Here is a 24794-nt window from a genome sequence, read left to right on the forward strand (position 1 = left end):
TAGGGTGAATAATGTCTCTAAAAAAGGTAAAGCCATCTGGAACCTCAGAGTATTACTTTATCTGGAATGAAGTCTTGCAGATGTTATTAGACAAGAATCTCAATATGAGATGAGCCTGGGTTATGGTTGGTCTTAAATCTAGTAACACATTCTTAGAAGAGATACATAAGAAGAAACACAAACGAGAAGGCTATGTGAAGACAGAAAGAGAAAAAGAGATTAGAATTACTCTGTGTATTGTGCTTAGTCGCTCAGTCATATCTGACTCCAGAGAAGGTGATGGCACCCCACTCCAGTCCTCTTTCCTGGAAAATCACATGGACGGAGGAGCCTGGTAGGCTGCAGTCCATGGGGTCGCTAAGAGTCGGACACGACTGAGCGACTGAGCATCTTCTTTCACTTTTCACTTTCATGCATAGGGAAAGGAAATGGCAACCCACTTCAGTATTCTTGCCTGGAGAATCCCAGGGACTGGGGAGCCTGGTGGGCTGCCGTCTATGGGGTTGCACAGAGTTGGAAACGACTGACATGACTTAGCAGCGGCAGCAGCATGTCTGACTCTTTGCCATCCTGTGGACTGTAGCCCACCAGGCTCTTCTGTCCATGCGATTCTCCAGGCAAGAATACTGGAGTGTGCTGCCATGCCCTTCTCCAGGGGATCTTCCCAACCCAGGGATCGGACAAAGTCTCCAGCTTTGCAGGTAGATTCTTTACCGACTGAGCCACCAGGGAAGCTAAAACAAGTCAAAGAATGCCACAGCCCTCAGAACTAGAAGAGGCACAGGACTCTCCCGGGAGCCTCCAGAGGAAGTGCAAACCTGCTGGTGACTTGATTTCAGAATGCCAGCATCCAGACTCTGAAAGAATACAATTATGTGGTTTAAGCCACGAGGTCTGTGGTAATTTGTTGTGGCAGCCCTAGGAAACTAAAACACAATATAAAATGTCAAATTCTCCATCATGTTATAGTTAATAAGTAAAAGCAAAAAAAGTATATCACATGCCTTTATTCCAAGAACATAGCACATTCAAAAGAACAGACAGAATAGAAATTACTGAAACTTAAATGCATAGTTCAAAAAAATGTTTTACAATGCATTGTGTTGGTCCTATTCAGAGTGGCCTCTAACAGCTTCATTGTAAATAAAAATGTATTATTTATCCTATGCCCTGGGTAAGAGTCTTTTCTAAGGAAGGACAGGGCTTTCATTTTGTTTTTGCTTGTTTGCTTTCTTGTTCTTTCTTTTTCATTAAAAAAAAAAAAATTTTGGTCTTTATCAGATCATTCAGAGGAAAATTGTCTGTGTTATACAGGGCTGTCTATATACCAACACTACCTTTCATCAACCTCTCTCTCTAAAGCAATGACTTCCTTTTTTCTTCATGAAACAGCCACATCTTAGGCTCCTTTCTAGATCATATCAACATAAACATTTGTGCTATAGATGATATAGCCCCACAATACTTTTCTCCCCACATTTCCTACTATATTCTTCTTTTTTGCTTCTCTCCCAGGCACAATGGGTATCCTTTCTGTTTCTTGCGCACACAAGACACTCTGCCTCTTCTGCGCCTCCTCCCATCCTGGAAAACCCTCCAGGTAGTCTCCTTGCCCTTTACTCCATCTCATTTGAAATTTTGCTTAAAAATTGCATATTTTAAACTCTAAACCCCTCTTCCTCGGCACCTCCTCTGCTTCCTTTATCTCCATCTTACTTACTGCTTTCGGATAACATTATATGTAACTCACTTATATGGTTATGGTTGTATGAATCTTTTTCTGTTGAAGTATAACCTGCAGGAGCCAGAAATCTGTTTTGTTAAATACTGTGTTTACAATGCTTAGAACAATACCCAGCTCATAGTAGTTTATCCATCTAAAATAGTCACTGAAAGAGTGAATAAAATCGTGCTGTAAAGTCAACTTCTGAATGCTGTTTCATGTGTTTTTAATATCAGAATGCATATGTCCAGTTAAGTGAAACAATCAATGAATATGTTTGGGATACAATTCATATATGCTGAATATACCCTATGGAACTTCATACCCTATTTTTTTCTCCAGTGTAGTTTTTCTCTTGCTATCTTCTGAGCAGCCTCTTGATTATTTTAAGAAGGCTTCATGTAATTAGAGAGGATAAGAAACCATTATTCTTTGGTAGCAATTATGCACAGGTACAAGGATGACACACAGTTTCCATTCACTCTGTGTATCATTTTGTGAACTATCTGTTTGAGTAGTCAGCTGGCATTATTTGCACTTTTCTGTTACTTTCATATTTTGTGACTCCTTAAATTCTACGTATGGCTTTTTCTCCTGTTCTCTCAAACACTCCAGAACATAAATACATAAAAAGGATTTACGTCTCTGGCTCTGCTGTATTTATGTGGATGTACTACCATTCATTACATGCTACTATTTAAATTCTTTTCACATGCACCTGCACAACTGAAATTGAATGAAGAAAAAAATGCAGTCATTTTAACTGACCTAGTACAGATTAATGATGCTGAACCTCATATATGCCAGTAATTCCATCAGGATACCACAGCATGCTGTCAAGTCTGTTTACTCTCTCATTCCTAAATACCAATTTCACTTTCTTCTCAAATCACAAACAGCTGATGACCTTAACTTCCCTTTCGCTTCACTGAGATACTTAAATAAAAGCTTTGACTCCCTCTACTACATGTACCATCCGGCCAGCAAATGCCTTCCTGTTTCATCTGCAAGCAAAGCTGAGATGTGTTCTCTGTCCTACAAACACCCAAACCTTTCCCTTACTCAAGGGTGTCACTCCAGAAATTCATCCCCCTCTCTTCTATATTTTAATTAGTGGTGTTTCTTCTAATGCTTTGTAGATACTGCTTCCATCTTGAAAGTCTTCTCCTACCACATCTATAGCAAATAGATGGGGGAAATGTGGAAATAGTGTCAGATTTCACTTTCTTGGGCTCCAAAATCAATATGGACAGTGACTGCAAGACACTTGCTCCTTGAAAGATTAGCTATGACAAAATCTATACAGGTGAACCTACAGGTTAAACCTGTATTAAAAAGCAGAGACCAATCACTTTGCTGAAAATGTCTGTCTAGCCAAAGCTATGGTTTTTCCAGTAGTTTTGAATGGATGTGAGAGTTGGACCATAAAGAAGTCTGAGCACCAAAGAATTGATGCTTTCAACTGTAGTGCTGGAGAAGACTCTTGAGCACCCCTTGGATAGCAAGGAGATCAAGTCAGTCAATCCTAAAGTAAATCAAAGCTGAATAATCATTGGATGGACTGATGCTGAAGCTCCAATATGTTGGCCACATGATGTGAAGAGCTGACTCATTGGAAAAGACCCTGATGCTAGGAAAAATGAGAGCAAGAGGAGATGGGGGGTGACAGAGGATGAGATGTTTGGATGGCATCAGTGACTCAATGGGTATGAGTTTGAGCAAACTCAAGAAGATAGTGATGGACAGAGAAACCTGGTATGCCACAATCCATAGGGTCACAGAGAGTCAGCCATGGCTTTAATGGTTGAACAACAACAACCACAGTTTTAGATACAGCAGATAGCTCTGTTCTGTTAGAAAAAACAGAAGTAAACAAACAAACACAACAAGGAAAAACACCACCTTGATCCTCAAGTCCACTTCTTCAGTGGGCCTCTTGAGCATGTCACATTCAGGTCATTTAACACTGATATAGAAGGTTCAGACATTCAACAACCTGTTTTCAAACTATGCTTTTAACAGTTATCCAAACTGCACAGATATTAACATGGAGCTTTATCTTACATGTTTGTATAGAAAGAAAAATAAAGAAATACCAGGATAGTGCTATTGTCTAAGAAAAAGTCTCATATGGACTACTTTCTTTAAATCTGCAATGTTCAAAATCATAAATAAATGGTGACATACTTATCATCTTTTTGATCATCTGATAGAAATCAGCACACCAGTAAAAGATTAAACTAGTGACCTGAACTACAGGCATTTACTCCTTAGACTGACAATAATAGTAACAAAACATGATACTTCTTTCATGGAAATATTCTACAGTGATTTGGGACTTATATATGAATTCTCTGTATTTTGAGAGAAATGTATATTAAAACACACATTTAACATTATATATATTTACACTACTTTGAAGATGGCTTTTAGCATGTCTTATTTTACTGGTTTAACAGGTAGTACCTTTCATTTTACAGCATATCATGTTACATAAATAGATTCTCAGCCTTAAATGATTATAAATCTTGTGTTCAAAATCCCCAAATATAGAACAGATATATTATTGTAACTCAAGCTAAGAACAGAAGTAAAATTGTCATCACACAACTTTCAAATCCATTTTACTCTTCATATGTGGGGAAGCACCTTAATTCTTTAGAGATATTCTTATTTTATTATTTATCATTTTAATTTAGTACTCAGAGGATCTTTTATATTTTTATAATTCTAAGGAAAAATACCATAGGACACACTATATTTTTGTAATAATTTTTTTTAAGTACTTAAAAATTCTGGAAAATAGTTCTTGATTTACATTCTTGAAAGAATTGATTTCTGAGGAATTTTCTCTTCCTCTTAGCTTTTCCAGGTGGTCAGAGGAGAATAAAACTTATACACACGCATCTTTATTGTGGATACTTAAGACAAAAGAGCTTTGTAAATTAAAAAACAAAATACCTTTGTAATGGGACTCTGGATTTACTCTAAAAAATGATTCATCATTTGAGAAATGAGTCATCAATTAAGATGTTAAAAGATAAATGTTCATTCAGTCAGTAGAAATAAAATATATCTTAATAGAATGTCCTGGCTCACATCTCTAATACCCTTTGTAAATACACTGGCCAGTTAATCCAGGAAGATGTGTTCACTGCTGCTCTAGGGCCAGTACTATTTCCAATCTATAGTGCCTTTCCTTCTCCATGCCTTATTCCCCTATATATATTACTGGCCCTTTCTTGGCCCCTCTTAACAGCTCCAATAGTGCTTCCTCATTTTCTATCAGAATTGATTCTCTTAACACTCAGCAACATATACAATCTCAATCATTTATTATTTTCATGTTCATTGCTGATTTGTCTTTTACAGTGTTTACTCACTGAGGACAGAAATTAGGCTGTTTGACTTAACTGTTAGAATTTTTAAGGAACATGGAATCAGTTTGTATAGATGTATCTGGGCGTAGTGTAAGCCTTTGAAAACTGCAACTTGGTGAAAGTGTGCAATATAAATAGAGTGTTCTCAAGTTCAAGACTGATTTACAGAATAAGCATATACTTATGGTCATACACTTTTAAGAGCACAGAATATTATCATTAGTACCAGTCCTTCTGTTTCTACTGTTTCTCCATCTATTTGCCATGAAGTGATGGGACCAGATGCCATGATCTTAGTTTTCTGAATGTGAGTTTTTTTTTTAAATAAATATATTTATTTTAATTGGAGGCTAATAACTTCACAATATTGTAGTGGTTTTGCCATACACTGACTTGAATCTGCCACAGGTGTACATGTATTCCCCATCCTGAATGTTGAGTTTTAAGCCAGCTTTTTCACTTCTATTTCACTTTCATCAAGAGGCTGTTTAGTTCCTCTTCACTTTCTGCCATAGGGGTGGTGTCATATGCATATCTGAGGTTATCAATATTTCTCCCAGCAATCTTGATTCCAGCTTGTGCTTCATCCAGCCCAGCGTTTCTCATGATGTAATCTGCATAGATGTTAAATAAGCAGGGCGACAATATACAGCCTTGATGTACTCCTTTCCCTATTTAGAACCAGTCTCTTGTTCCACATCCAGTTCTGTTGCTTCCTGATCTACATATAGATTTCTCAAGAGGCAGGTCAGGTGGTCTGGTATTCCCATCTCTTTAAGAATTTTCCACAGTCTATTGTGGTCCACACCGTCAAAGGCTTTGGCAGAGTCAATAAAGCAGAAGTAAATTTTTTTCTGGAACTCTCTTGCTTTCTCGATGATCCAGCAGATGCTGGCAATTTGATCTCTGGTTCCTCTACCTTTTCTAAAACCAGCTTAAACATCTGGAATTTCACAGTTAACATACTGTTGAAGCCTGGCTTGGAGACTTTTGAGCATTACTAGGATTTAAGATGAATGGAATTTTTTAGTAGTTTGAGCATTCTTTGGCATAGCCTTTATTTTGGGGGGCTCCAAAATCACTGCAGATGGTGACTGCAGCCATGAAATTAAAAGATGCTTGCTCAATGGAAGAAAAGTTATGACCAGCCTTGATAGCATATTAAAAAGCAGAGACATTACTTTATCAACAAAGTTCCGTCTAGTCAATCAAGGCTATGGTTTTTCCAGTAGTCATGTATGGATGTGAGATTTGGACTGTAAAGAAAGCTGAGGCCGAAGAATTGATGCTTTTGAACTGTGGTGTTGGAGAAGACTTTTGAGAGTCCCTTGGACAACAGGGAGATCCAACCAGTCCATCCTAAAGGAAATCAATCCTGAATATTCATTGGAAGGACTGATGTTGAAGCTGAAACTCCAATACTTTGGCCACCTGAGACAAAGAACTGATTCATTGGAAAAGACCCTGATGCTGGGAAAGATTGATGGCAGGAAGAGAAGGCGACGGCAGAGGATGAGATGGTTGGATGGCATCACTGACTCAATGGACATAAGTTTGAGTATATCAGGGAGTTGGTGATGGACAGGGAGGCCTGGTGTGCTGCAGTCCATGGGGTCACAAAAAGTCGGATGCGACTGAACGGAACTGAACTGAACTAGTCCTTCTGATGTAATCAGTAGAGTTTATTTCTGAGTGCTTCATTTTTCCCTTATGTCCATTCATCCTTCACCATGAAGAGAGTCTATGCCAAAATTTCAGTCACCAAATGTGTGTGCACTTTGTCTCAGAGAAGAAAACAAAGATAGCACTTCCAGAGAATTTTCTGATGTTTGATTTATCCTTAGCTCAAGATGAATAATGGGGAATGAGGACCAAAAATTTATGTTAAAAATTAATTAATTAATTTAATATGTACTTATTAAGCATTTGCTATAGACCAGTTCCTAATGCAGATACTCAGGCTACAACAGTGAAAAAAATAGAAAAACATTTAAAAATAACAGCACTTGCATTCTCATGTCTGGAGACTGTTAATATTGATGGATAAAATATAATATATAATATTAAACTAAATAAATTTAGTTATAAGTAAATAAATTATAGAATTGAATAACATAAATGAACTTGGAAATACTGTTGGGAGTTTTTATAATTTAAATGTGTGCCCAAGTTAGGCTTTGTTGAAAAGCGGAGATTTGACAAAGGTTTGAAGTTAGTGAGGGTGTAAGCCATGTAGATAACTGGGACTAAGGCATTCAAGACAGTAGAAAACCAAGACTCTCAAGTGCCTGCCATTTTTAAATAAAAGCAAGGAGGCTAGTGAGGCTGTAACAGAGTGAGTTAAAAGCAAAGAAAATGTTGAAGAAACAGCCATGGACTACACTGTGTAAGGCCTTAAGTACAAATAAACTAATCATGAGTAAGCTAAAGATAAAGTAAATTTTGAGTAAATGGACTTACAACAGTACATGATAAACTGCAGAACTGGAGAGGAGAGGCTGGAATGACCTTGAGAAAGAGGTTCCCAATGGGGGAGACTTTGTCTTTCTCCACTTGGGGATACTTGGTAATGTTTGAAGATAACTCTGATTACCATGACCTGGGGAAGGAGAGGAGTAATGCTCCTGGAATCTAGTGAGTAGAGGCCAGGAATGCTGCTAAACCAATCACAACGTGCAGGTTAGCCTCTCACAGAACAATGAATTATTAGGCCCCAAATGCCACTTGTGCTGAGGTTGAAAAACCGTTCTTTGGAGAACCAAGTCCAGTCTGTTTTCGGCACATCCTTATTGCTTAAAACTATATGATGTAATCTCTATATATTTCAAACTTTGCATACAGAGTTAGGAATTAACAAAGTAAAAGCAGAGAGGGCAAAAAGAAAATTTAATAAAAAGCACAATTGAGCACAGAAAGAAGTAACCCAATAATAAAAATCTTTGAATGAGTATCAAGAATAGTAACTAATTCCATGAGGACTAGTATTTTCACATTCTTCCTGTTCTAGGTCATATCTTATGTAATAATGAATGAAAATAGGCCAAAGAATAACAGCTGTTTTAAGCAATGAATTCAAAAGTAGAAAGCGTTTATACTAAGAAAAAATAATTTCAAGCTCTGTCTCCTAAGGCAGACATACAAGGATTATCACAAGTTAAAAGAAACACTTGTTCAGGTCAACTTAGAGATGACCATTCACAAGTGGAATTATTGTGGTCATGCTTCTTACAGCACTGAATAAAACTAACAAGCTTTCTTGGACTTTTCACTGCAAAAATGAAATTTATCTGCATGCAGCATCAGTCCTTCAGAATCACTGGTGGGTCATTGAGGCATATTAGACCTTGTTAAACCCTAGGAAAATATGCCACTCTGGTATTTAAGAATGATTCTTTTCCATCAGTCTGCCTCCAATGTTGTTTGTTTTCTGACTTGCATGATCAGTTCCTATCTTGGAATCTTGTTTACTGTTTCCCCCAAAGGAAGAAAATAGTCTAAGGTATCATAAAATACATAAATATATAAAACCTACCAATTACCTTAAAACATATGATAAACTGTTATATGATTAGAAGAATCACTGTGAGTGAAGAACAGGTGATACACTCATGAATGATAACTGTGACAGTTTGCCATCATTTGCCTTTTTAAAAGTTATCTGTAACTACCAACCTTATGTATGAATACTATATATCTGATTTTACCTAGAAATGTTTCCTCTGTGGAAAAAATGGGGAGTGTAGCTCATGGAAGAAAAATAACACGAAGGAAATGTCAGGTCTCAGAGTGGTAATTTGGGCTTCCTCCACTGCCTGGCTGCCACATGACCTGGAACAATGCCTGGCTCCTGTGGCCCTTAATTTATCCATTTCTAAGTGAGCATAACACCACTAGATGAAGCTCATAAGACTGTTGTGAGGATTCTCTAATAAAAATGTACTTTTCAAAAATGCTGCCTAAATGCTAAACAGAGTAAAATATGTCTTGCTTCCATTTCATTTCTGAGAGCTTTCTGTGTAGGTTCTCCCTTAATGATGAGCACCTCAATGAGCTGCAGCAACCTTTTCAAATACCATACAGGCAATCCATTTGTTTGTGTGAATGCAAGGAAAATTTGGATACTAGACTAGACTAGTAGACCAGATAGCTAGTCTGCTATCCACAGAGGAAAGAAAATTGATCATTCAATATATAATCTGCTATACATACACTAATATGTGACATCTGTCCATAAATGCTTAAAGGTTCATACCCTTCAAGGTACAGGATATCAAATAGTGTTCTGCAGTAGAGCAAAATATTATAGTTCATATTTGGCTTCAGAGGGAAGCAGTAAGATTCACTATTTATATTCTAATTCATCAGAGTTTTCAGGGAGATATTAGAGTAAATAGAATATAGTGACAAGATATAAAAGTAACTCCATTTTAATGGATTTGGGTGGAAATTTGTGTAGACATGGGGACTATGATCTAGGTCAGGTTAATTATGTGTGTTTTCATTATTTATATATATATTAGTTCAGTTCAGTCACACAGTAGTGTCCGACTCTTTGAGACCCAATGAATCACAGCACTCCAGGCCTCCCTGTCCATCACCAACTCCTGGAGTCCACCCAAGCCCATGTCCATTGAGTCAGTGATGCCATCCAACCATCTCATCCTCTGTTGTCCCCTTCTCCTCCTGCCCTCAATCTTTCCCAGCATCAGTGTCTTTTCAAATGAGTCAGCTATTTGCATCAGATGGCCCAAGTATTGGAGTTTCAGCTTCAACATCAGTCCTTTCAATGAACACCCAGGTGCTCACTTTGGCAGCACATATACTAAAATCAATGAACACCCAGGACTGATCTCCTTTAGGATGGACTGGATGGATCTCCTTGCAATCCAAGGGACTCTCAAGAGTCTTCTCCAACATCACAGTTCAACAGCATCAAGTCTTTGGCCCTCAGTTTTCTTTATATTCCAAATCTCACATCCATACATAACCACTGGAAAAACCACAGACTGGACTAGATGGACCTTGTTGACAAAGTAATGTCTCTGCTTTTTAATATGCTGTCTACTTTGATCCCACTCCAGAACTCTTGCCTGGAAAATCCCATGGACAGAGGAGCCTAGTGGGCTGCCATCTATGGGATCGCATAGAGTTGGACACGACTGAAGCGACTTAGCAGCAGCAGCAGCAGCTAGGTTGGTCATAACTTTCCTTCCAAGGAGTAAGTGTCTTTTAATTTCATGGCTGCAATCACCATCTACAGTGATTTTGGAGCCCAAAAATAAAGTCAGCCACTGTTTCCCCATCTATTGGCCATGAAGTGATGGGACCGGATACCATGATCTTAGTTTTCAGAATGTTGAGCTTTAAGCCAACTTTTTCACTCTCCTCTTTCACTTTCATCAAGAGGCTCTTTAGTTCTTCTTCACTTTCTACCATAAGGGTGGTGTCATCTGCATATCTGAGGTTGTTGATATTTCTCCCAGCAATCTTGATTCCAGCTTGTGCTTCCTCCAGCCCAGCGTTTCTCATATGTTCTCTGCAGAGTGACAATGACAGGCTTGACATACTCCTTTTCCTATTTGGAACCAGTCTGTTGTTCCATGCCCAGTTCTAACTGTTGCTTCCTGACCTGCGTACAGGTTTCTCAAGAGGCAGGTCAGGTGGTCTGCTATTCCCATCTCTTCCAGAGTTTTTCACAGTCGATAGTGATCCACACAGTCAAAGACTTTGGCATAGTCAATAAAGCAGAAATAGATGTTCTCCTCAAGCTCTCTCGTTTCCTCGATGATCCAGCGGATGTTGGCAATTTGATCTCTGGTTCCTCTGCCTTTTCTAAAACCAGCTGGAACATCTGGAAGTTCACAGTTCACGTATTGCTGAAGCCTGGCTTGGAGAATTTTGAGCATTACTTTACTAGCATGTGAGATGAGTGCAATTGTGTGGTAGTCTGAGCCTTCCTTGGCATTGCCCTTCTTTGGGATAGGGATGAAAACTGACCTTTTCCAGTCCTGTGGCCACTGCTGAGTTTTCCAAATTTGTCAGCATATTGAGTGCAGCAGTTTCACAGCATCATCTTTCAGGATTTGAAATAGCTCAACTGGAATTCCATCACCTCCAGTAGCTTTGTTTGTAGTGATGCTTTCTAAGGCCCACTTGACTTCACATTCCAAGATGTCTGGCTCTAGGTGAGTGATCACACCATTGTGATTATCTGGGTCATGAAGATCTTTTTTGTATAGTTTTTCTGTGTATTCTTGCCACCTCTTAATATTTTCTGTTTCTATTAGGTCCCTAACATTTCTGTCCTTTATTGTGCCCATCTTTTCATGAAATGTTCCCTTGGTATCTCTGATTCTCTTGAAGAGACCTCTAGTCTTTCCCATTCTATTGTTTACTCTATTTCTTTGCATTAATCACTATGTTTAGTTACAAATAAATGGATTCAAAACAAAGCAAGTAATCTTAAAAGTTTTGATGATTAGTGTTGGCTGGTCAAATTGACATATTCACTTCTTCAAATGTACAATATTTTAAATAAATTATTTAATCTTATGTACTTTGAATTAATGTCAAATTATGAAAGTAAAATTGTAGAAGTGTAATACCTTGAGAGTTTCAAATCCTATTGGTTGAAAGTTGATAGTCCTTGTATATACATGTAGCTCTCAACTTACTCTTTGTGCCCTACAAGAATCACATCTAAGTCAGGTTGTATATATAAACATTCAACTTTCTGACTATTTTTCATTTGAAGCATATAATAACATTCTAGTGATATTTATTTCTTATTTCTAGCTAAGCTACAGACTCTAAAGTTGCTGAGAGCAGAAGTGTTAGCAATAATAATCTAGTCTAGCAATTCTCAAAATGGACTGCTCATTTCAAATACTTTGAAAATTCAAAGTAGAAGTTATTGTTTAGTAGGCACTACTTAACCCAGTAGATCTTATTTGGGGCCTAAAAAATCAGTTTGGGCTTTAAAATGTAAATTCCTCAGTGATTCTGTTGTTCAACCAGTAATAGAAACCAGTAATACAATCACTGTATTATTCATACTTAATAAAAAAGAAAAGTGAGTCCCAGAGATGTTGAGTGATACAGCAAGGGCATAGAGTTAGCTGGTAGAACTGAATCTAGAGGCCTAGTATCCAGAAACAGAGGGTGTATTAGTAACGTTCTTCTCTGAAAAAAGAATACACTTCCAGGTTGAACATTCTATAAATTAAAATTCTATAAATGAATTAGTGTTCAGTTTTTCTCAATTTTCAATTCTATAAATGTGTACATGTGTTTGTGTATAGTGTATTTGGGGTTTCCCAAGTGGCATTATTGGTAAAGAACCCACCTGCCGATGCAGGAGACAAGAGATGTGGGTTTGATCTCTGGGTCAGGAAGATCCCCTGGAGGAGGACACAGCAACCCACTCCACTATTCTTGCCTGGACAGTCCCTTGGTAGACTACAGTCCATAGGGCTGCAAAGAGCCAGACTTGAATGAAGCAACTTAGCATGCATGCACACATGTAGTGTGTTTCTTTACACATTAGATTTTACTTTTCCTCTGTGTCATATTCCCTTCCCCTAAATTTTCTGCCAGGAAACTTCTTCTCTCAATAAACAAAATGCACCCAAGTTTAGCCTTAGTTTGTGTATAGTTGATAATCTTATGCTGAAAATGTTTAAATTAATTTTGATTGTAATAAATGTTTCCTGATCATTTCCTAAGGAGTACCATAAGAGGGGAACACCAGAATGCTTGGCTAGGAGGCATGATCCATGTGGTGTGGGTGAGGATGAAATGGTGAGATCCCCAAAATCCCGAGGTTCCTGAGAAATACATATCTTATGGAAAGGAATTTACAGAGACACACACAGTAGTATCAGAAACAACTTAAGGCAGTAATTATAAACTTTGTATTGAAAATTTGATATTAGTACATCAATCATATCGTTAATGACTAATTCTTACCTAGAGCAGGAGAATGAGTGTTTGTTATGTTGGCTGTCATGTTCAACAGCTATAATCCAAAATATTCTTCAAAGGTCAGAAAGTCTGTACGGTTAAAGGAGTGAACATGAATATTATCATCATTCTGAAAGATTCTGCTAGAACATTTTGAACACTGAATAGTCTTCTAATTTTAGATTAGTCTTTCTAAACACATATGCTATAGTATTTATTACTTATTACAAGGTCAGAGTTATTGCCGTGCAAGTTAAAAAATAGACCCCTGGTAGATCAGTGGTAAAGAATCCACCTGCCAATGCAGGAGATGCAGGTTCAACCCCTGATCTGGGCAGATCGCCTGGAAAAGGAAACAGAAACCCACTCTAGTATTCTGGCCTGGAGAATTCCATGGACAGAGGAGCCTGGTGGGCTACAGTCCACGGCAGTCCACAGACTTGCAAAATAGTCAGACATGACTTATAGACTAAACAACAACAGCAACGACAAATACATAGACATACATATTTCAACAACAATATATAACATCAACATCAATACAAATGTCTGTATTTGTATATGAACAAAGATAGGTAACATCAAAATCAACACAAATTTCTAAGATAAACCTAAGCCTTTTTCTGACCTCTTTACTTACATGTTTAATTGCATATTTTACATATTCACTCAAAAGTCCAAAAAGAATCTTAAGCGATTTAGCAGAATAAGTTTCTGATATATTCATCTGTGTTTCTTTTAGCAGGTATTGGCCTACTTCCCTTCCCACCTTTCAAGCAAAGATGCACACTGCCTAAGTGAGGAATTGGAAATGCAGGAAGAGGACAAAATGTGGAGTTCTTTTTGGATTTTGTGTTCACTTTGAAAAACCTGGAAAATTCAGGATATGAACTTAAAGTATATGAGAAAAGGGTGAGCAAAATCCTGGAGCTCTCCCAGAAAATACTACACCTTTCCATTAAAAAGAATAATCCCTTTGTGTTGAGATAAAGTAAACTGAAAGGGAACTGGATCCTAAAGAGGCATCGGACACTCTGCCATTGAACACAAGCCGGATAAGTTAGCAAAACATTAGCAAGGAAATGGAGCTGTGCAGTCTGAAGGCAGAAAACACCTGAAGCCTGGTAGGGATACCTCTATAAAGGATGCTCTCTCATACCTCCAAATAATTACTGCTGCTCATTTTCAGAACCTAGTTACACTATTTCTTCTTCATAAATGTCCTCTATTACATGCTCTCAAGCACTTTACTATATAGCACTTTGTAACATTTAAAATTGGCAAGTTATTTGGATGACTTTATGATAATGTCTAGCTCCTCTTTGTACAGTGAAAACTCTACGAGATCAGGGATCTTGTTGATGTTCAGTTCCTAATGTGTGTGTATTGCTAAGTTGCTTCAGTTGTGTCTGACTCTGTGTGACCCCATGGACTGTAGGCTCCTCTGTCCATAGGCTTCTCTAGGCAAGAATACTGGAGTGGGTTGCCGTGTCCTCCTCTAGGAGATCTTCCTGACATTAGTTGTCTAATCAATAATTGCTCAAAGAACAAATAAATGAGTGAACTTATTGCTGTCATTGTAATTCACTTTGTGTAGTGTTTCACAGATGCATTGTGGCTGGACCAAAAGATCTTACGAACATACCTAAACATCCAGAAAATCATCTTGTTTTCATACTCATCAATCACCAAGGTAACATATTTGCAGCTCCTTGAGGGTCTTATTCCTTCTTCACTCTGAGATACACTGATCCCACATCTTATGTCCACTGAGATAAAATAAATCCCAAGACAATAAAAGCATCCCCCAAACTAAATCATAGGTGAAGTATATTTTATTTGATCTTAAATTCTTTTCTAGGGTTACTAGATTAAGGTTCCCTTGAAAACCCAAAGCTGCATTCACTAAAAATCACTTTTAAAATAACCTGTCTACAAATTTATAAATTCTTGTTTTTTTAATCTTTAGAGTTTCATATTCTATCTCCCCTCTTGTAAAACTCTTTCAATTCTTAAAAATATAACTAAAATTTTTAATTAAAGAATATTAAACATACAGTGCTATTTTCATAACAGCTCTCTGAATAATTGTCATGTATTATCCTACCCACCACCACCTTAAAGATGAAGACATCAGAATTTAATGAGGTCAAACCACATGTACAAGGCCATGCAAGATGTACAGAGCGCAGCTGAAATTTAAACCAGTCTTATGATGCCAAATATAATATTTTTATTTCATCATAATTCTAGTCTATAAAAGTAATGTACTGAAAGTAAAATCTTTCAGAGCAAGGTTTTGCCAGTAAACAAACCGTTTCAACAACTGCTATCAAATTATAAGTTGTCTGCAATTATTTTTGTCACTGTGTTCTATCAAATTCTGTAAATGCGTGTATACGTGATGACAACATCAGAAATTTTAGAACTGGAATTCTACATAATCTATGTTAAACATCATTTAATTCAAACTATTCATTTTGCACACAAGGAAGGTCAGGCTCAAAGAGAACAGGTCCATCCTAGTTCAGTCCCACACACTGGGCAGCTTACCAGATGCTAGTACTGATTCTTCTTCTAACATGTTTCTCACTACATGCGATATTTCAAATAATTGCTTATCTCCAAAAATGGCTTTAGACACTAGTTCTCTTTATCCTAATAAAGACCTAAACCCAGAAACAGTGTATCAAAATCTTTGGTGTAAAGTCTTGGCATCAGTATTTTTATAAAGTTCCTTAAGCAGATCCTGATATACAGCATGAGTTGAGAACCAACAGCTACCGTGCAGAAATAGAGACATAGACACAGAGAACAAATGCATGGATACCAAAGGGGGAAGAAAGGGGTGGGATGAATTAGGAGACTGGGATTATTATATACACTACTAATATTATGCATAAAGTAGATAACTAATGACAACCTACTGTATAATTCAAGGAACCCTACGCAATGTTCCATGGCCACCTAAATGAGAAGAAAATCCAGAAAGGAGGGGATATATGAAGCATAGAGCTGATTTACTTTGCTGTATAGCAGAAATGAACACAACATTGTAAAGCAACTATATTTCAATACAATTAATAAAAAATAATAAAGGATCATACATAAAACATATCTAGTTGCCAAATGTTGTCTTCAGTATTTAGATTAAAATTTAGATGTATAGAATAGAAAAGCACTTTTCTGTTTTTCCTTCACTGAGTTGAATACTTGTGTGTATGTCTGTGTATGTGTGTGTTTAATCTTAAACACATCTCTGTAAAACAGAAAATAGTTTAGTTTTCTTCCATGCTGTGCATACAGAGAATAAAAGCAAAATCCTGCTTTATGCATGCATGTGAATGACTGAATATGTAAGTATATGTGTGTGAACTTTCTGAAAATAACATTTAACTACATGAATTCAAGAATCTGCTCAATTTTGCCTGCTAAATTCTATATTTGTATGAAATTATTTTCTAATCTATGCTATCTTCATTATAAATTTATAGATAAAGGATAATCCTATTTCATTCTGATACATTTAGCCTTCTTCCATTCTCCATTATGTTCTCTAAGGTAAGAAACTAGGATGTAATCATCTATTTAAAACTTGAGTTAACATTTATAACTCTTGATACATATATTTTATACATCTTCTTATGTATCATTTTAATTCCAATAGTGAGATTTAGCTTTCTTCTTACTTTAGGATTGACTTAAGGGCAAATGACTAACTAAGTGAGTCTTTATGCAAACTGTCCCTTGATGCACACATTAATTAGATGAATAGTGATAATAGTAACCAAGAAAAGGAATACACTAGAGTAAATCATTGTGTGAATATACACAGGAGCCCAGAGGTAATATGATTTGAGTAAATGTGTTTGATATAGTACATGTACTGCCATTAAATAAGCACTTGTTTTGATAGTGATATCTCAATGTATTAAGTGTATATAATCAGGTATCTTTATTTTCTTCAAATTTTAAGAATGGTCTCATGATGAACAACTGCATGAGTTTATGGTTAAAACTTTAGATATACATACACGCTGGAAAAATTAAAAGTCCAAGCAGTAGATCATAATTGCTTTTTGAAAAAGGTACCAAAGCAGTGTATTTGGAGAAAGCACCAAAATTAGAAACAGTGTATTTGGTGGCCACATTATTCTCCTTAAATGGGAAATAAAACTTACCCTCTGGAATATTCTACAACTTTCTGCATTTACTAGTTTACAAATGAATAATGGACTGAAAATAGTAAATGTGTTGAAGTTCATCTTCGTGTTTTTTTGCACTTAACTTTAAGGAAAATAGTTTTCATCTTTCTGGTTTTGCCTTCCAAAACCACTTTGAGGATTCTGTAAAACATTTTCTGGTGAAAATTTGAAAATTAAAAAAAAATTATTTAACATAATTATCAACATTTACAATGTTTATAACGTATTCAGAATAAATTTAAATTATAATCTGAGTTTCACTTATCATGAGTTTATAAAAATCATGAAACATCAAACCAGTGGGTTAGAAATACTGATAAAAAATAAAAACTATCTTAATTTACTACAGGATTCTGTTTTCCAACCTCTTTGACAAAACATGCCATCTTGACAAGCCAGTGAGCATAACGACTTAAAACGCCTGAGCCCTTGCACTTAATATAGTCAGTAGCCTGCACTTCAAATTGCCCTACACCATTATGTTTCAACATGATATCTGAAGTATATCACATCATCAAAGTGTACATTCTTTGGATATTTGTCTTTCAATGTCAGCATCAAAATATGTGCCCTTTGATCACTAACCTAATCCTTTATGGAGCTGTAAACAGACAATAACAAGCAAGGATTTCCATCAGCCTAAGTATTTAGACAATGGTAAATCTTCCTTAAGAAGAAGTCATTCAAACATCAAATTTAAACAGTGCTGAAGAAGAAAAAATACAGGAAATCCAATAGACTTATATAACAAATATTTCTTCCTCAATCTCAAAAGGTTTATTTTTTTTTAATTTTTTTTAATCTCAAAAGGTTTAAAGGGGAGGCATATAAATCACTCAGTGATGCAAGAGATACTAGTTATAAGGCTAAACATTCCTCATTCCTCATTCTGTAAATGTTTGGGTTATCTAATACATGCAAACACAGACAGATATCAAAGCTACAGAAGTTAGGTTTATGCCCTCATGAAACGTCATCTGGGGAAACCTCAGGGGATAAGCATATTACATTAGAAGAGAATACACAGACTATCTGAAGGCTTAATAGGAGACAATTCCCAGTTTTCACACAGCTAACAAGTAGTTATGGACCCAAAGGCACCTCTGAAGAGAATCTAAAATTTTTCATATGTCAGGACTTTGAATGAACAAATCTCCAAAACATATTTTATACGAAAGGACCAAGGCATTATGAACTAAGAACTTGAATCTGAAATTATTTCAGTGAAAACAAATCAAATATTCAAATGAGTAAAACAATGCATGGAAAAGAAAATCATTCCATCAAGTGAAATTCAAGGATGCAATCTGACAATATTCTTTTATGATTTCTTTGAAAACTTGATAATCATTCTGGTAGCTACTTATAGCAACTAAGCTGAGAGTTTTAAAAACCTGTTTGAGTTATACAAACAAGTATGTTAATATATATGTATACACACACACACACACATACATATACATCTTAAGGTGATAGTAAAATATATCTTGAAAGAACAACAGCAGAGAATTAAGGAGAGATTTAAAATCATGATTTTTAACTAATGTTTATTTTTTATAGCCTCTAAAATAACTCTTACTGTATTTTACTGAAACACACTGCATTAGAATATTTACTTTCATCAGTTCTAATAGCATTTGGATGGATCTCTCATATTTAAAAAGGCAGTAACCCTTTTAGATCTCTGAGTAGCACCGTGGTAGTCAGGAAGAACAAGCACTTTACAAAACCAGCAAAAAGGGAGCCAAGAAGAAAGTGATTGACTCATTTTCTAAGAAGGATTGGTATGATGTGAAAGCATCAGCAAGGTTCAATACAAGAAATCTTGGGAAAACACTGGTCATGAGAACCCAACGAACAAAAATCACAACTGATGGCTTCAAGGGTTGTGTTTTTGAAGTGAGCCTTGCTGATCTGCAGAATGATGAAGTTGCATTTAGAAAATTCAAGCTAATTATTGAGGATGTTCTGGGTAAAAAATGCCTGACTAATTTCCATGGCATGGATCTCACCTGTGACAAAATGTTCTCTATGAGTCAAAAAATGTCAGACTGTGATTGAAGCTCACATTGATGCCAACACTACCGATGGTAATTTGCTTCATCTATTCTGTGTGAGTTTTACTGAAAATGCAACAGTTAGATTCAGAAGACCTTTTATGCCCAGCACTGGTAGGTCAGCCAGATCCACAAGATCACAATGTAAATCATGACCTGAGAGGTGCAGACAAATGTCTTAAAAAGGGTAGTCAATAAATTGATTCCAGACAGCATTGGAAAACACATAGAAAAGGTTTGCCAATCTATTTATCTGTTCCATGATGACACTGTTACAAAAGCAAATATGCTGAAGAAGCCCATGTATGAACTTGGAAAACTCATGAAACTGCATGGGGAAGATAGCATTTTTGGAAAAGTTATTGGGGATGAGATAAGCACTAAAGTTGATCAAGCTGATGGGTATGAGTCAGCTGTCCAAATATCTGTGAAAAATTTGGACTTTTAATGGTGATAAATAAAAGGTCTTATTTGTGTTAAAAAAAAAAAAAAGGCAGTAAAAGTAGGTGATAGCCAGCTAAACTTTTCTAATAAATCTTTTTCAATGCAAATTTACATTCCACTGCTGTATATGTAGGGAATAATTTGGACAGGTGTTTAACTGACTTTCTTTATTAGAATGCTCCAACTGTCAAATTCAAATTGCTCTAAGCACAAAAGCCAACAAAGTAAAATTAACTAATGGTAAAAAGATTACCATATCTTCATGAGGGGGAAATTTTAAATAATTAAGTGAAGAGTAGCTTTGCATGTGACAAATAAGATGAAATAATAACTTCAAGTTGACCTCCCAAGTACTTCTTTTCAGACTCTTTTACAGGAAGAAACAGTAAATAATGCTTGATTTTAGCTTCTTCTTCTGTTTTATTTCTGAGACAAGTCAGTGTTTTTACTTTACAGGTGACAGAGGACACTTGTCTTTCTGTTTGCAACATGAGAAGGGCTTTTTCACTCCATTTCTGGAAGGAACAGCAGGAGAGGAACATTCGATTCTAAACTTCCTTACTTTTTCCCAGGAGGGAAGAGTTATTTAGCTGATGCACACAACTGGAAGAGGAAGATAAATATGAATCCATCCTTAGGAGTTCTCTCACTGTGAACCACCTGCCTGCAAAGAGGGTACTTGGGATCTGCTGGTGGCAGTCAGCTATCCAGCACTGCCCACGACATAGTAGATCTCTCATCTGGAATACATGTTAAGAGGTCTATTTGGCCACAAGTTCATCACAGTTTCTCCAGTTTAGATTTATAGGGAAAAAAAATTATTTTGATTTTTCACCTAGCTTCAAAATGGTTCCAAACTTGGGCATTAGAAGGGTGATATCTGTCTTCCCTTTAAAATCTGAACAAACATGATGTCAACAGATAACACAAATTATATCAGTTAAACCTTTCCTTTAAAATTCGTATGACATGAAGCATATCTGACTCTTCATGGGATTCTCCATTTACTACTTTATTCTGTTTACATAACCATATTATACACATTATATTATTTCAAGTATTTTGCCTTTTTTTGTGTATGATTGGTTAGAGTTTTTAAGTTAATTTACATGGGAGGGTAAATCTGGTCCATGTGAATACATCTTGGCCAGAAGGGAAGCACTCATCATTTCTTCATTGAAAATGGATTTCTTGTTAATAAAATTTACTTGCAGCTGCTGCTAAGTTGCTTCAGTCGTGTTCGACTCTGCGACCCCATGCATGGCAGCCCACCAGGCTCCCCCGTCCCTGGGATTCTCCAGGCAAGAACACTGGAGTGGGTTGCCATTTCCTTCTCCAATGTATGAAAGTGAAAAGTGAAAGTGAAGTTGCTTAGTTGTGTCTGACTCTTCACAACTCCATGGACTGCAGCCCACTAGGCTCCTCAGTCCATGGGATTTTCCAGGCAAGAGTATTGGAGTGGGGTGCCATCACCTTCTCTGGAAATATATTTGAGTCTTGTTTTTTTATCCACTATGACAATTTGTCTTTAACTGTGGACATTTAAAGTGGTTATTTAAACCACTTTAAACCATGGACATTCAAAGTGGTTATTAGTATAGGTGGATCTATCATATTTGTTACTGTTTTCATTTTCTTCGTTTCTATTTTTGTCTTCCTTGCCATTTTCTGCCACCTGTGATTTGTCTGTATGATTCTGTTTTCTCTCCTTTGTTAGTATATCTCTTGTATTTCCTATTTTTATCTTTTTATATGTTGCTAATCAAAGTCTACTTTCAAATAGCACTATGCCATTTGACAGGTAGTATGAGGACTTAATAATAACAAAACAATCTTAACACCTCCCTTTCATCCCTTGTTTTATTGCTACCATTCATTTGTCTTACAGTAAGCATATCTAAGCATATTTTTTCTAACATACATAGCTTATATAATTAAATACACTGTTGGTATCATTATGCTTAGCAAATTGTTGTTAGACTGGTTAAAAATGAGAAAAATTAAAGTTCATGTTTTACCTTCATCTATTTATTCTTTGAAGATCTTTTCTTTATTTAAATTCAAGTTTATGGCACAGCACTTTCCTTCTCTCTAAAGAACTCATAACATTTCTTGCAAGGCAGATCTACTAGTAAGAAATTCCTTCAACTTCTATTTGTCTGAGAAAGTCTTTATTTCTTCTACATGTTTTAACTTTTTATTTTATATTAGAGTATAGCCAATTTAAAATATTGTGACAGTTTCAGGTATACACTAGAGCAACTCAGCTATATATATACCTGTATCTATTCTCTCCCAAACTCCTATCCCATCCAGATAGCTTCTCCTTCATTTTAAAGAATAATTTATCAGTGTACAGTGTACAGTTTATTTCACTAAAGCCTCTTCTTGCTTGCACGGACTGAGGAGAAGTCAGAAGTTAATCTTAAAGTCATTTCTTTACAGGTAAGGTGTTCTTTCATCTGACTTCTATCAGAACTTTATCTTTGATTGTCCATGGCTTGAAAATTAATAGTCCTAAGTATCCTGGGGTTTGATTGGTGGTTTTTGTTTCTTTTTTTTTTTTTTTACATTAATCCTATTGATGGTCTCTGAGCTTCCTGAATCTATGGTTTGGTGTCTGACATTAATTTGGGAAATTTCTCATCCATTATTGTTTGAAATATTTCTTATGGTCTTTTCTCTTTTTCTTCTACTTCTCAGGTCAATTCAGTCACTCAGGCATGGAGTGACTTTTGGACTTCCTATGGACTGCAGTACGCCAGGCTTCCCTGTCCCCCAATTCCAGAAGCCTACTCAAACTCATGTCCATTGCATCAGTGATGCCATCCAACCATCTCATCCTCTACCGTCCCCTTCTCCTACTGCCTTCAATCTTTTCCAGCATCAGGGTCTTTTCCAATAAGTCAGTTCTTTGCATCAGATGGCTAAAGTATTGGAGTTTCCTCTTCAGGATCAGTCCTTCCAATGAATATTCAGGACTGATTGCCTCTGAGATGGACTGGTTGGATCTCCTTGCAGTCCAAGGGACTCTCAAGAGTCTTCTCCAACACCACAGTTCAAAAGCATCAATTCTTCATCACTCAGCTTTGTTTATGGTCCAACTCTCACATCCATACATGACTACTGGAAAAACCATAGCTTTGACTAGACAGACATTTGTTGGCAAAGTAATATCTCTGCTTTTTAATATGCTGTCTAGGTTGGTCATAACTTTTCTTCCATGGAGCAAGCATCTTTTAATTTCAGGGCTGAAGTCACCATCTGCAGTGATTTTGAGGCCCCCCAAAATAAAGTCTCTCACTATTTCCATTGTTAGACCCATCTATTTGCCTCATGAAGAGATGGGACCAGATGCCATGATCTTAGTTTCCTGAATGTTGAGTTTTAAGCCAACTTTTTCACTCTCCTCTTTCACTTTCATGAAGAGGTTCTTTAGTTCTTTGCTTTCTGCCCTGAGGGTGTCCAAGTGGGGATAGAAGAAAGAATGTCCCTAACCCACTTGAAGGAACAGAAATGTGAGCCTAGAATTTTCAGGGTTCACTCACTGGCAATTCAGTTGAGAAACAGCTGCTATGATGGTGATGCACTAGGAAGGGGAAAGGCGAGTGTTGCTCTGGTGTCATCTGCATATCTGAGGTTATTGATGTTAGGAGTCACATAAGAAGCTTCACACTGGAGGATGGGAGGAGTCAAAATAGACCTCAGCAGAATAATCGAGTCAGTCATTAAACAAGGAAATGAAGAAGTAACAAGCTCCATACTGGGGGGAGGAAGAATACCCCAAACTTCCACAATATATTATATAAAATGTCCAGTTTCTAATTTAAAGAAAGAGACATGTCAAAGAATCAGGAAAGTATGACCCATACAGCAAAGAAACTAAGCAGGCAACAGAAGTCACCTGCTATATCAACCAGTGTTGGATTTAAAGAAAAACTTTATATTAGCAAGGATAAACACACTTACAGAACTAAAGCAAAACATATTTAAACAGGCAAAGAAAGGTATGATGACAAAGTAGTATCAGGTAAAGAATAATTACAAAAATGTATAAATTATAATACAAAGTGCATAAAATGAAAATTTTAGAGTTGAAAAATATAATAGAAATTTTAAAAATTTACTACAGTGGTTTAACAGTATATTTGAACTGAAAGATTTAGTCAACTCAATCATAAGTGATGAAGATCGAACAATTTGAAGAAAAAAGAAAAACAGAATGAGGAAAAATAAAGTTTTTAAAAGTTGGACACCATTAAGCACACCAACATATAGGTATACTTTGTTTAACTGCATGTCACTTTATTGTACTTTTCAGATATTTCATTTTTTTGCAAATTGAAGGTTTGTAGCAACAGTGCAAATCTGTTAATGCCATTCTTCCAACGCAGATTGCTCCAGTGCATTTCAGTGTAGTATTTTGGTAATTTTTGAAATTTTTCAAATCCTCTACCAGAAAGAATATTATGACTCACTAAAGGCTGAGATGATGGTTAGCAATTTTTAGCAATAAAGAATTTTTAATTAAAGTATGTATATACTGGGTTTTTAGACATAATGCACTTAGAGTGCAATATAATGTGAACATAACTTTTATATGCACTAGGAAACAAAAAGATTGTGTAACTTGCTTTATTGCAATATTCACTTTATTGAGGTGGTCTGAAACTGAGCAGGTAATATCCCCAAGGTATGCCTATATACATAATGGTAGTGCCAGAGAAAAGGAAAAGAAAGAAGGAGAAAAGTATTTAAAGAAATAATGGCAGGAAATTTCTGTATTTTTTGAAAACATTAACCTACACAACCAGAAATTTCATGAAACTCCACGTACAATAAATGCAGATATCTACAAGTAGAAACATTGCAGTAAAAATGCTGAAAGACAAAGTCAAAGAGAAAATCTTGAAAGTAGTTTAAGAGAATAATGACTGCTCACGTAAAAGTGGACCTCGCTAATATTATCAGCTTATTTCTCATCAGAAACAACGGATGTCATGAAGTAGGATGTCATGTTCAT

General features: G+C 36.3%; 1 pseudogene; it reads left to right on the plus strand.

Moving 5' to 3' along the window:
• The first annotated feature begins 751 nt into the window (after positions 1 to 751).
• LOC122675199 lies at positions 752 to 19775 on the plus strand (annotated as a pseudogene).
• Positions 19776 to 24794: the final 5019 nt, after the last annotated feature.

This window comes from Cervus elaphus, chromosome 19 (assembly GCF_910594005.1).
Source record: "Cervus elaphus chromosome 19, mCerEla1.1, whole genome shotgun sequence".
Lineage (NCBI taxonomy): Eukaryota > Metazoa > Chordata > Mammalia > Artiodactyla > Cervidae > Cervus > Cervus elaphus.